Below are 12,077 nucleotides of genomic sequence, written 5' to 3'. Positions count from 1 at the left end.
GTGATTCTATTTAGTAAAGATAAAGAAAGGCTAATTCAGTCTACTGTCATTACAAGTAGGTAGCCTCGTAGCGTTGTGCGTGATGTAGAGAAAGAGACCAACATAATAGAAATTAAAGCCAAAACTCAGAATTTTTTTACAAAATTTATCATGGTTGTCACTATCACATTTTAATTATACAGATTAATATACAAGTCATTTAGGGTGGATTCTTCCTTTAAGAGCATAACATTAACAGCAGACAGAGACACAGAGACACAGAGAGAGAGAGAGAGAGAGAGAGAGAGAGAGAGAGTCATGTCTAGAGGTTTTTTGTGTGCATAGAAGAGGTGACCCTGTGTCTGCTGCTTGTATCAGTGCCACTGCTTTGTGCTTGAGGGAAGATTTAGCCTCTTAAAGCATCTCCAAGCTCATGCTTTCCTCGCAAACACCCCAGCTGCCATCTCGCCTTTTCTCTCTCTCAAACATTAATCTCTTTCTCCTCTTCTGCATCTCTAAAAATGCTTGCATTGTCTGAGCTCCTCCGCTAACGTTCCCTTCCTATTCTCGATATATATGCACTCATATATGTTTTTTTTGCGTCTGGGGAGAATCAGCAAGGTTGCATTGTTCCCAAATCATTGTAATATCTATTTATTGTGGCAACAGCAGTGGAAGCTGATGTGCGGGTATTCAAAAGAGAATTTGAGACTTCAAAAAGCTAAAAGAGCTTATGCCTATATTCTTAAACTCTTCTTTTATGCACATCTTAGGCATTAAGAATAGGATTGTAAACACAGTGATTGTTCGACTACCACAGTGAAGCAGCATTTGTATACGTGGGTGGAGGAGTTTTATTTCACGCTGAAATCCGTTCTTCTCATCCTTGTTCTCTCTCTTTCTTTCTCTCTCTCTCTCTCTCTCTCTCTCTCTCTCTCTCTCTCTCTCTCTCACACACTCTCACTATTTCTCCTTTGCTTCAGGACAGTAAATATCAACTGCACCCCTTAAGTCTTAACGCTGTACCACCCCAGTGTAATGTGCTTTTAAAGATACATTACGTGAGCAATTTTCCACCATATACACACCACTGTTTGGAAATAAGAAAAGGCTATTTTATGGAGCCTAAAAACAAATTTGCTGCAGTGGAGAAGAAAAGAAAGAAAAGGGTTTTGAGGAGAAAAAATGCTAAAGAAAAACCTCTGTAATATCTAGTCATCAAATATATATATATTTATTTAGAATGTGCATAAAATTCCCAATTTTGTGCTTTTTGCTATGTTTTAAATCGGTGCTTGGCCTTTCTTTAGCTCTGCAAATGCATATAAAAGCGCTTTTATCAAATACAGTGGACTCCCAGCATAGAAGTTTTGCTTTTTTTGCTGCAGCTCAGAACAAAATTGCTGTATGTAACTACAGCTAGAAGGCTCCACAAAATCTATTGTGTGAATAAAATCCCTCATATTTACAGACTGGATAACAAACACTGAGGCAAAATATCTTATTAGCTTATATAATAGACCATGGCTTTGTGCTACCTGTGTTACTGTTTTATGCATTGCATAACGAAGCAGGAATTTTCTTAAGCATTAAAGCTTGCATTGTCATTTGTTTGAACAAATCTGCAACATTTTCTAACCTTCAAGACTAAAAACTAATGTAGAATAATGCAGAAGTATTTTTAGAAGGTGGTTTCATAAAGTGGCAAATTGAAAGCTTGAGTAAGGAATAAATGAATATGTAAATATGTAAAGTGTAAATTAATATGCACTACATGCTATCTCAAAATGTGTTAAAATAAGCTGCCAGAACATGCCCCTTTTTCCCATGTACATACGTATTCAATGACCAATTTTGACCTGAGTTATGTATACCCTGAAGGTCAAATAGAAAAAAGTGGATATAATTCAGCATGCTGGTTTAGCATGATATCATGGATAACAATAAAAAAGATTCAAGTGCAGTTTAAACTCTTTAATTATAGTAGGATGAAGGCAGAGATATCCCAAACGTTAAGCAAAAATGGAACCAGTTCCAACGAATAGTTCAGGTGATGAGCATACAGGATAAACCAGACAAAGAGTCAGCGGTCGGGTGCTTCTTAGATATGCTGGGTTCTGGTGTATATAGTTCAAAGTGGCCATGTTTATTCTGGGAATTGTTGTTTGTGAAATATGTGCGCATAATAGATGAGTTTTATGTTAGATTCACTGCTTGTATTCAGTTAAGCTTTATATTACAGCCATAGTGAATGTTCCAATCTGATTTTGCATGAAGGCATTGATTCATTTTGAATAACAACACGACTCTGACTGAAGTACTTGCTGCAAGGTTTTATAATTGTTTAAGTATGGCAGCTTACCCAGGGTCTTATAAAGCATATGCTCTCCAATGTCATTCTTTGTAAAAGTCTGAGAAAAAGCTGTAAGAGAAAAAGCTTTAAAGTTTTCACACATGGGAAGTCTTCAGAATGGAAAAGACAACTTAATTTCTCATGTATTAATAACTTAGAGGGAGAAAAGAGAGAGAGAGAGAGAGAGAGAGAGAGAGAGAGAGCGAGTGAAATATAAAATTAATCCTTTTTTTTGCATTACATACAAAATATCATATGAGTATTAGTGTGTTATTGAGAAAGGAATGCTAAACAGAAGTGAAATACACTTAGGCAGTGGCACTGGGGGGCAGCTGTTGTCAATATTCAATGGAGCTTGGTTCAGGCCCTGGAGGACCCGTTAACATGGAACAAATTGCTCTCTAATTGTCAGGAGAGTAAATTGTGACTGCAAGCATTTGTAATTCTGTTGGCCGATCCACGCTGTGGCTCTTTAATTGAGCGAGCGAGGCTCGAGCTCGACTGACTGCTCAGGTAATAGGAATGAGCAGTGTGGATATTTTAATCAGCTCTCACTCCTCAACAGGATGGAAATGATTGTGAAGGGCCTCTCATCAGCAAAGCAAAACTGCCATCCATCTTAGGAGCTACTCAGTGTACATGACAATCATTCTTTCTCTCTCTCTCTCTCTCTCTCTCTCTCTCTCTCTCTCTCTCTCTCTCTCTCTCTCCCTCTCTCTTTCTTCCTCTCTCTGTCTTTCTCTTTCACTTTCTGGACATATGGTACATGCCACAGGCCCTTAAGCTTTAACCGTGAGCAGGTGTGTTCTGTTATGTGTAATAATGACAAGGGTTTAATATAAAATACTATGAGGCTCCTTCTTAATATTTATTTATTCATTTTTAATAATTACAATAAATGATGCATCTCACATAGCACTGGGTCAGGGTGTAAAAGTGTGGACTGGTTAAAAAAAAGGTACGCACGCCATAAACAGTAGCACATTCTTGCTATTCTACATTTTTAACAAAACATTCCTGGTTACCAGCAAGTAAGACAAAAGGCTGTGATTACGATGTGAGAGCCAAACGTCTGTCGTCGAGACTCGGTTCTTGTGTAACTGTGAATAGGGGTCAGTGCGGGCCATATGAGAACGCCTCCCTTTGTTTTTCAGCCTCTAGGATATGTGCCGAGGCATTTCATATGCAAAACTTTGCCTGATATCGCTGGACGCTCTCATTTGTCCTTGCTGCATTTGTCATTAATCTTTGGCCCTGTTGTGGTGGGAGACTACGCTGATTTGTATAGCCTGATCTCCACTGGGAATCCGAAGACGTTCCGAAATAATATAACGGCATTACGGATAGCCGTACTAAAAACATGTCACATAAATTATACATTAGCAAAGAGTGTCAGACCTCACAGAGTGATATGACAGCTTTCAGTTGCACTGTGAAATTCTTAGTAGGCTATGAGGAGGAAAATTAAATAAATAAATAACAGCCTCCTGTATCCCTTAAGGCCCTGGCCTCATCACGGCAGCTTTCATCAACGCTCAAGTGGGCCGTTTCATTTGAGGCTTTTTGATGATACACAATGCCAGTGCACACACATAGGAGTAAAAAACCCTCCTACTGTGGCGTGAATAGAAAGGAATTAAGTGCAGATTAGGATGTATTAAGTTGCATTAGCTTTGTGCGCTTACTCACTATTAGACACTTAGACCCTAAATATGAATTGGATTGGATGACTTGTGTTCTGGCCTTTACCATTTGATGACTTTACCATTTCATCTAATGACCCTCAAAGAATGACATGACATTTACATCAGAGGTGGGAAATAACGAAGTACAAATACTTCATTACTGTACTTAAGTAGATTTTACTTGACTATTTATTTTTTCAGACAACTTTTTACTTTTACTCAATAAAATTTTACACAAATATCTGTACTTTCTACTTCTTACATTTTCAAACCAGACTCGTTACATTAGTTTTAATCTGTTTGGTGACATGATGAATATTTTTCTTCTCATTGCACGCCATTTTCAGCTTATCAACCGATTTCTTGTCATTGTGTGGCTTTTTCAATCTACCACCACAGATGAAGACTAGTTTATGAAGCTAAAAATTAGCAAGGCAGAAGGCAACAAGAAGTACGTGGTTACGTGGATGAGACAGAGGGAGTCAGCGACGTAAACATTAATGAGAAGAGAGACATTCCTGATCACCTGATCATCATCATCTTTTCTCAGCTTGTGTTCCATATGGTGGATGTTCAGCCTGGATACATTCATTAGGTAACAAAATTTGAAATCCGTTTTTGTAGTAATTTTTATATTCAAAATTCAAAAACGCAAATTCATTTTAACGGCACTAATTTTATTAACGTGTGAATAATGCAGCGCACATTTCTGTTCAACTATTTTTATTAAAAAATTGAAATAAATAAATAAATAAAACTGAGACGAAATTAAAACCTTCAGTGCAACATACGTTTATTCACAACGTCCTTTCTTTACTCAGATATGAAGTAAATAAATAAACTCCATCGAAAAATTGTAATCACTAAACATTTACTTTACTGTTGCGCCAAGTCTTAAATCAGCGCCAAAATCCATCATGATGCCCACATTGGGCATTAACCTTGGGGTCGACAAACGTGCCATTTTTTCTTCATAATGCCAAAACTAACTTAAATTACACTGTCTTTTTAATCATACAGATGAGAGCAACACATCATTCAAATCTGTGAAGGGTCTACCTTTGTTCATATACAATCGTAAAAACAACAAAATGCTGTGCTTTTGTAAAATAAAAAACAGACAGGGGGCGCCCTCTGCAATCTCTGTCATCTCTTTTCACAAGCACATAAATAAAACATATGAAAGTTAAAAGTGGTACAGTTTCCCCAGTATCTCCTCATTAACTGTCCATGTGGAAATATAGCAAACGTTCTGTTTGAAAAGATTTAGAAAAGATTAAAAATGTGCAATTGAGTTGTGATTAAATATTTTAATCGATTGATAGCCCTAATATTAATATGATGTGAGGTCCAGTTACCAGTGTGACACTAAAACAGGTAGTAGTAATGGCTACCTTTTACTGAAGTACATGTCAGAGCCCATATTTCTTTACTTGAGTCAATAGTCAATACTTCAACTTTTACCCAAGTATTTTAAACCAACATTGTATCTGTACTTCTACTTAACTGAAGGATGTGTGTACTTTTGCCACCTCTGATTTACATGTAGTGGATATTTCACACATAGCATGAATTTTTATGGTCCCTTATTTTCATAGGTAAATTTTCACATGTGCATGGGGCATGAGGTTTCAATGTTCAGACAGAATTTCCTCAAATGATTAATTTGACACATTATTTACATCATGTTTAAACATGGAGTTTCAGGGTAAACATATTTTTCCACTATCATATATCACATTACTCACATAATCACATGTACATAGACTGTTATTACATAGGAAATGTATCTGGCATTCCATAATGTATTGTATCATGACTCATACTTGTATATATGGTGGCTGGAAAGGGGCTGAGCAAAACATTCACACATCTCAACAATAACACTGGCACAGAGATAAAAACAGACATCACAACTAAAGCTTATATAGTAGTATAATTAATAGTATACTATAAAAGTATACTACTTACATAGTAGGCTAGGTTTAAAAAAAAAAAAAAAAGATTTTAATATGCAGCAAACACTGGGTATAGTTGCACTCCAAAACAATTAGAAATTCCATTTGATGGAAAAGGTCATGGCTATATATTTATAGAACTTCACTTTTATTAAGGTAAATAATTCAGATGTTTTGATGCTACTTTATTTCACATGAATGTTTTCTACAATGTGTTTCAGAATAAGAAGCAGTGTGATGCACTTGCAACTACCATAGGTTATGGAAACCTATCATTAACATATTTTGTATGAAATATCTTTATCTTCTTAAAATTTACAGTTTTATGCTTGCGTTTTTTTTCTTGTAAAATGAAAGAAAGACACCTTTTCAGTTTTTTATTAATTAAATCAGGCTTGAATCCCACAACTGAATTAATTCTTACAAGCCAGAAGTAAAAGCCACCAGATTCTTGTAAAATATTGTTTAAGATGTTTTTCTGTCACTACCATCAATGGCCACATCTTTACTTTAAAGAGTAAATTGGCCTGCATTTTTAACTTACATCCTCCTCATAATATCACTGTGAACCTTCATCTGATAATGTACACCCATGCAGTAATGTCACGCCTTTAAAATGAGACTCATGTAACTCTGCACCACTTATCCCATCGACATAACTTGAAAAGCAAATAGGTTGAAAGCACTTTTCCACTGCCTTAATATGGTTACAATGCCGTATTCTCAAGGAAAAGAAAAAAGAGAAAGTGAAGTACAGGGTGCAAAATGGCCCAATCCCCTCAGGGCTAGGAAAACAAGGTGAACAAGGTACAACAAGTACTAAGGTGCACTTCTGAGGGGTACACAGCTAACAGACGCCTTGCGCCTTGAGACTTTGTTGGCAGAGATGAATTAGAGGACTGGAAATAGCCTTTTCCACCTTTCTTTAATACAGCCAGTCAACATGCACGCACACACACATACACACCTCACTCCTCTATCTCTTTTACCCCTCTTCCAAACATCCACAAAAAAGACAGAGAGGGAGAGAAAGTCTAGAGGGAGAAAAGACTGCAACGTGTTCAAAGTGAGACTCAGTTTTCAGTTCCCCAGAAAGCCTCTTCGATTATCCTGCAAACGTGACGCAACCAGAAAATAACATGCTTGACCCTTTTGTATGTGCACTTTGAGAAGTTTGTTAGGCCGAGGAGGTTCATAATAATTCACAGAAGCTCATGTATATTAAGCAGAAATTCTTCAGCTTTTATGATGAATTGCTAGGGTAACGGTGGGACACCTCTTTTGCATTTCAATACGCGGGACTGTCAGACTCTTATTTCATTACCCAACGTCACATTAGCTGATGGATTTTAATTTGATTTTTTTTTTCCATTCTCTCGCTCCCTTTCTTGCTCTCTCTCTTTCTCGATAGCCAGGTATCCACTGAGACCACAGCTGAACAGACAGTCTCTTAATGCAGCTTTTAATGGGAAAGAAAGGAAATAAATCATAAAAAATACAGGTATTATGCTTGGAGATTCTAAGGTTATGACTATGCATGTAAATTAACATAGCAAGTTCCTACGAGAAAAGATTTGGTAAGAATGTATAGAAAAAAAAAAAAATCTAAAATAATAATACGCTTCTTCTGCATGCTGAGTAAGCAGGTTTGACATTTTTTATATAAATCACTTAAATCGCTGGACTAAATCCACACTATAACAATCCGAAACACATTTGTTTCCATCAATCATTTTTCTCTTCATTTTCATCTCTCTGGTCTTTTTTATCTTTCTTTCTATGAGAACCCCATGTTTAAATGTAAAATACAAACGCCAAAAGCCTTTCACTTCTTTCTTACTTAAAGATAGACGAGGGTTCTGCTCAATTAACAAATGGTTTTTGCCTTCCATGGTCCCTGTTTAATCTGTTTGCACCAAATCCAACTAATAATGCGTTAATGGAGGAAAAGATTATAGAGGCTGAAATGAGACACTCAGTGGAGGCAGTAATTACTCTCACCATAGTGCTCAATAAGCACACGCTTCCGCCTCGAAAGCAGGTCAGCATGAGACAAGTGAAACATTCGGATCCCCTGCCTGCAAACCACTTTATTATATTACTCATATGAGTGGAAGCATATAGAGCGATTATACAATGTTAAGACATGTAACAAATTAGAATTAAATTTTAAGCAAAGGCAATGTAATAGTGTCATATCGAATTACATTTAACTGAATTCTATTGCAAGGTAGTGATGATGAGTAGAAGCTTTATGTTGCAAATAGTGATGATGAGTAGAAGCTTTATGTTGCTAGTTATTGCATTTAATGTTGTTAAACTATTGTGTTGTTTCAATATTTAATGTTTATCACTAAAGTTGGCTAAATATATGTGCCTTACTTTCGCTAACAAGTATTGCACTAAATAATTATAATAACTATAATTAACTTGTATTATTTGCTCTAAATGCTCTCAAATGCATATAACAGATTATATATATAATTTTTTTTTTTTCCAATGTAACTTGTGTTCCAAATGATACGAATAAGAGCCTTCCACAGTAGCAATTAACTAGCATAAGCTTCTTGCCATTTATCTTCAGTACTCGTCTATAATTCACTAAAGCCGGATGAACTGGTGAGATAGGGCTGTGTGCTTTAGTGCATTATTGCAGCTCATAATTCAAGACTAATGGCTAGTTAAGCTGAAGAGAGGACCTGAGCAAGTCTGTTAATACGTACAAAGTCAGGTAATAAGTGGTGAGAAATGACTGAGGGAAATGACTGATGGTGACTCAGTTAGAAAAAGAAGAAGGAACTAATGGGTTTGTGTGAATCCGTCCACCCACTCTGTCTCCCTCTCTCTCTCTTTCTCTTTCCTTCTCTCTCTCTCTCTCTCTCTCTCTCTCTCTCTCTCTCTCTCTCATCACAGTTAATTAGCAGTGTAATCATACACGCTTTGCTATTTAATCTGTGAGCAAGGAGATGAGACATTAAGATCTGAGGAGATGTTGAGATAATCTTGGTTTGCTCACTAAAGCAATTCTTGAAAAGGAATATCAGTACACCGTGTCTGACACTAAAATCGTGGGAAAATGACTCGGGGCTGAGCAATATACCAATTAGTGATTATTACTAAATATACACTGTTACCTTAGTAGAACTTTATCTGATGGTACTGGAGTTGGAATACACAATCAAAATATCAATTAGCCAACATTGTACGTATTCATTTTGCAGCCATTTTTTTAAGGACTGAAGTAATGAGGTGTGTAATTTGAATGATACGGGTCTTTCAAATGGCCTAGCAGTGGGTCTCTGACTGAATGATTTCAGTAGACAGTAATGCTAGATCCTTGGAATGCCACTACATGAGAATGCAGTGTGTTATAGAGTAGCAAATGTCCAAAATTTGTATTTTAATGTATATTTTTAGGTTTTCCTGGGCATCCAGTAGAATTACAATTTAGCATTAACCAATCACATTTAGAGCCATGTTTCTTATGTCCTAGCAGACACTGTGCCTTTCCTTTCCTTCATTCTCTGTGCATCCCTCCATTTGTTAGAATGTCATCCCATCTGCCCACCCACTGCATTAACCGTAGGCTAACATAAAAGTAATTGGAAACTGACATGAGCTTGCTCTCCAATTAATACTTGCACCGAAAGTCCCACTTGTGCGTAATCTGCAATAATAGTTCTGTTTTGTGGGAAAGCGAGTCAGCGGTGTTCAATGCTCACCTTCTGACACTAGCTTCAGCTTCAATAAACTCTCTCCACATTTCAGTGCTTTTCCTGGCAACTCGTTATGTGGCATTCCCCTGTATCGCTCGAAGTCTTGTTGGGTTTAATAGACTACAGACAAATTGGCGACATGGTTGTTAATTATTACCTCAGGCTCTTGTGACTGATGGGAGAAGACTGTCCCTGCATCAAAGTGTACTTAAACAGTTATAAATGCCGTACCGGTTCAACACCAAGACTTTCACTGTATTGGGTACAATGCACTTTTATTTTGACTGACAATCTGTTAAATCCGGGCAAAGAAAGTGTAACAAAGAACACTCTATCAGAAGGAAAGTTCACTTTTTCATAAATGTGATCCTCCCAAAATATTATCTCCATAGATACTGTCATATCATACTCCCTTTACTCCCTGTAAAATGGAGCAGTTGTTGTGTTGTTTCTATACATTTCTAAAAGCACTTTTATTTACGTGTTACGTGAAGTTGTTGTATGTTTTCCTGAAGCAACACAAAATTTACATTCATAAAATTATTGTTTGGCCAAATATGAAGCATTTGTCAACCCATTATTATAGTTATATCCAAAGAGTTTTCAACACACATGAAATGTGTATTGTCCTGCAGACTGGTCATTTATTTATACTGTATATAAAATACATGAATAAATACAAAAAGAGAGATTCAAATAAGGACCCCAAAAAGTTATGCTGATTGTTGTGGTTGTTCTTCAAGAGCCTAGTCCATTTTAGATTGTCCATAACATGCCTCCCTCTGAACTTGCATAGTTACTGTCCCCCATCATCTTGACACATGATGCTTGCTTCAGGACATCACCCCACCCCAGACCTGGCTCCAAAGGTGGGTCCCAGTAGTCTTTCAAGTTCTCAGTCCATGAAGGCATAGAAATACACTTCAAATTTAAAATGCAAATTTTGCGTCCATGCACACCATCCACATGTGCAAATGGGTTTATAAAGAAAAAGCTGGCACGTAATCACTATTCATGGTTTGTATTCTATTAAAAACAATGTGCACATACAAACTTCTTTAACTTTTTATACATTACAGGTTGCTATTTTCTGATTCATCTAAACCTTTACAGATGAACATACTACAACTACACATGCTAATAGTGTCATATGGCAAAGTTTTGTATAGAAGTTTTTTTAAATAATATTTAGTTGTGCATATCCTGCTGTAAATTTAGTAAAGCAGCAGGGATAGGGAAACAGGGTTTTCACTTTACTCAGGAATCTATATCAAGCCTTCTACGCAGGAGGATACGAATGGAGGTGTGAAAAAAAATTGACAAAATGGCCCTAACAAGCTTAGAGCCTCTTCTGTCTTTAATCAAGGCACACACATGGTGCACAAAGGGAGACGCCGCAAATGCAATTCATCGTCATAGATCCACAGCCTCTGTTCTCATGCGAAGCAACCCAAGCTGAAAATCAGCAGACAAACAGGATTTTAAAAGCCCGGTACACTTTCAAAAATGCTCCCACCCGCCATCATTCTGCTTCTGTTTACTGCTCATGTAGCCCACTTGTGCACAAAGCCTTGATCTGCTTTGTCACCATATATAATGTTAAACTGTCTTTTGGGATCCTTTTGATGAATCTCAACTTTTCTAAACAACCAAAAGGCTTCAAAGTATTCTTTTTTCTCCTTCTAACATCTTTTATAGAAATGTGCCTTATTTGCAAAAACCGATATTTGTACTGCTATTTTACATTTATATAAACACACAAACTGTCTTTTAATTTGTTCATTATTTTAATCAAAAATATGTATTTAAAAGCATAAAAATTTGCTTATGCTATGGCCAAAAATATATGGGCACCAATTGAACATCCTGTTCCAGGATTAGTTCCAAGTTTTGTTTTATAATACCTTCATTTTTCTGGGAGGATCTTTGGCTTTCCAGTTCATCCTAGAGGTTCTTCACTGAAGCTCACTTTGTGCACAGAAGCATTGTCTTTTTGGGACAAGTTTTGGGTGCCTTAGTTCCAGTGAAGGTAATTTGTAATGGTCCAAACATGTAAAGACATCCTATACAATTGTGTGGTTCCAGTTTTGTAATAGTTTGGGGACGACTATTAATGTGTTGATCTGGTGTGTACAACTTTTAGCCACAAAATGTGTATCTTTAAAAATAGCCACAGAGAGTATGTATTAAAACCAGTGGCGGGCCGTGCATTTGGTACCTGGGCCTTCAGTGAGGACTTACCCGACTTAATCCACCTCTTAATACAACCACTATCACGTCGTGATAATAGAAACCATCAATACTATACAAAAATGCAATATAACAACGTGTGGCATTACAGAGAGTTTCGCATATGGAGGGTGAATACCATTTTACTAAAGCAGGA

The sequence above is a fragment of the Silurus meridionalis genome, chromosome 1 (assembly GCF_014805685.1).
Source record: "Silurus meridionalis isolate SWU-2019-XX chromosome 1, ASM1480568v1, whole genome shotgun sequence".
Classification (NCBI taxonomy): Eukaryota; Metazoa; Chordata; class Actinopteri; order Siluriformes; family Siluridae; genus Silurus; species Silurus meridionalis.
Note: the sequence above shows the minus strand (reverse complement) of the source record.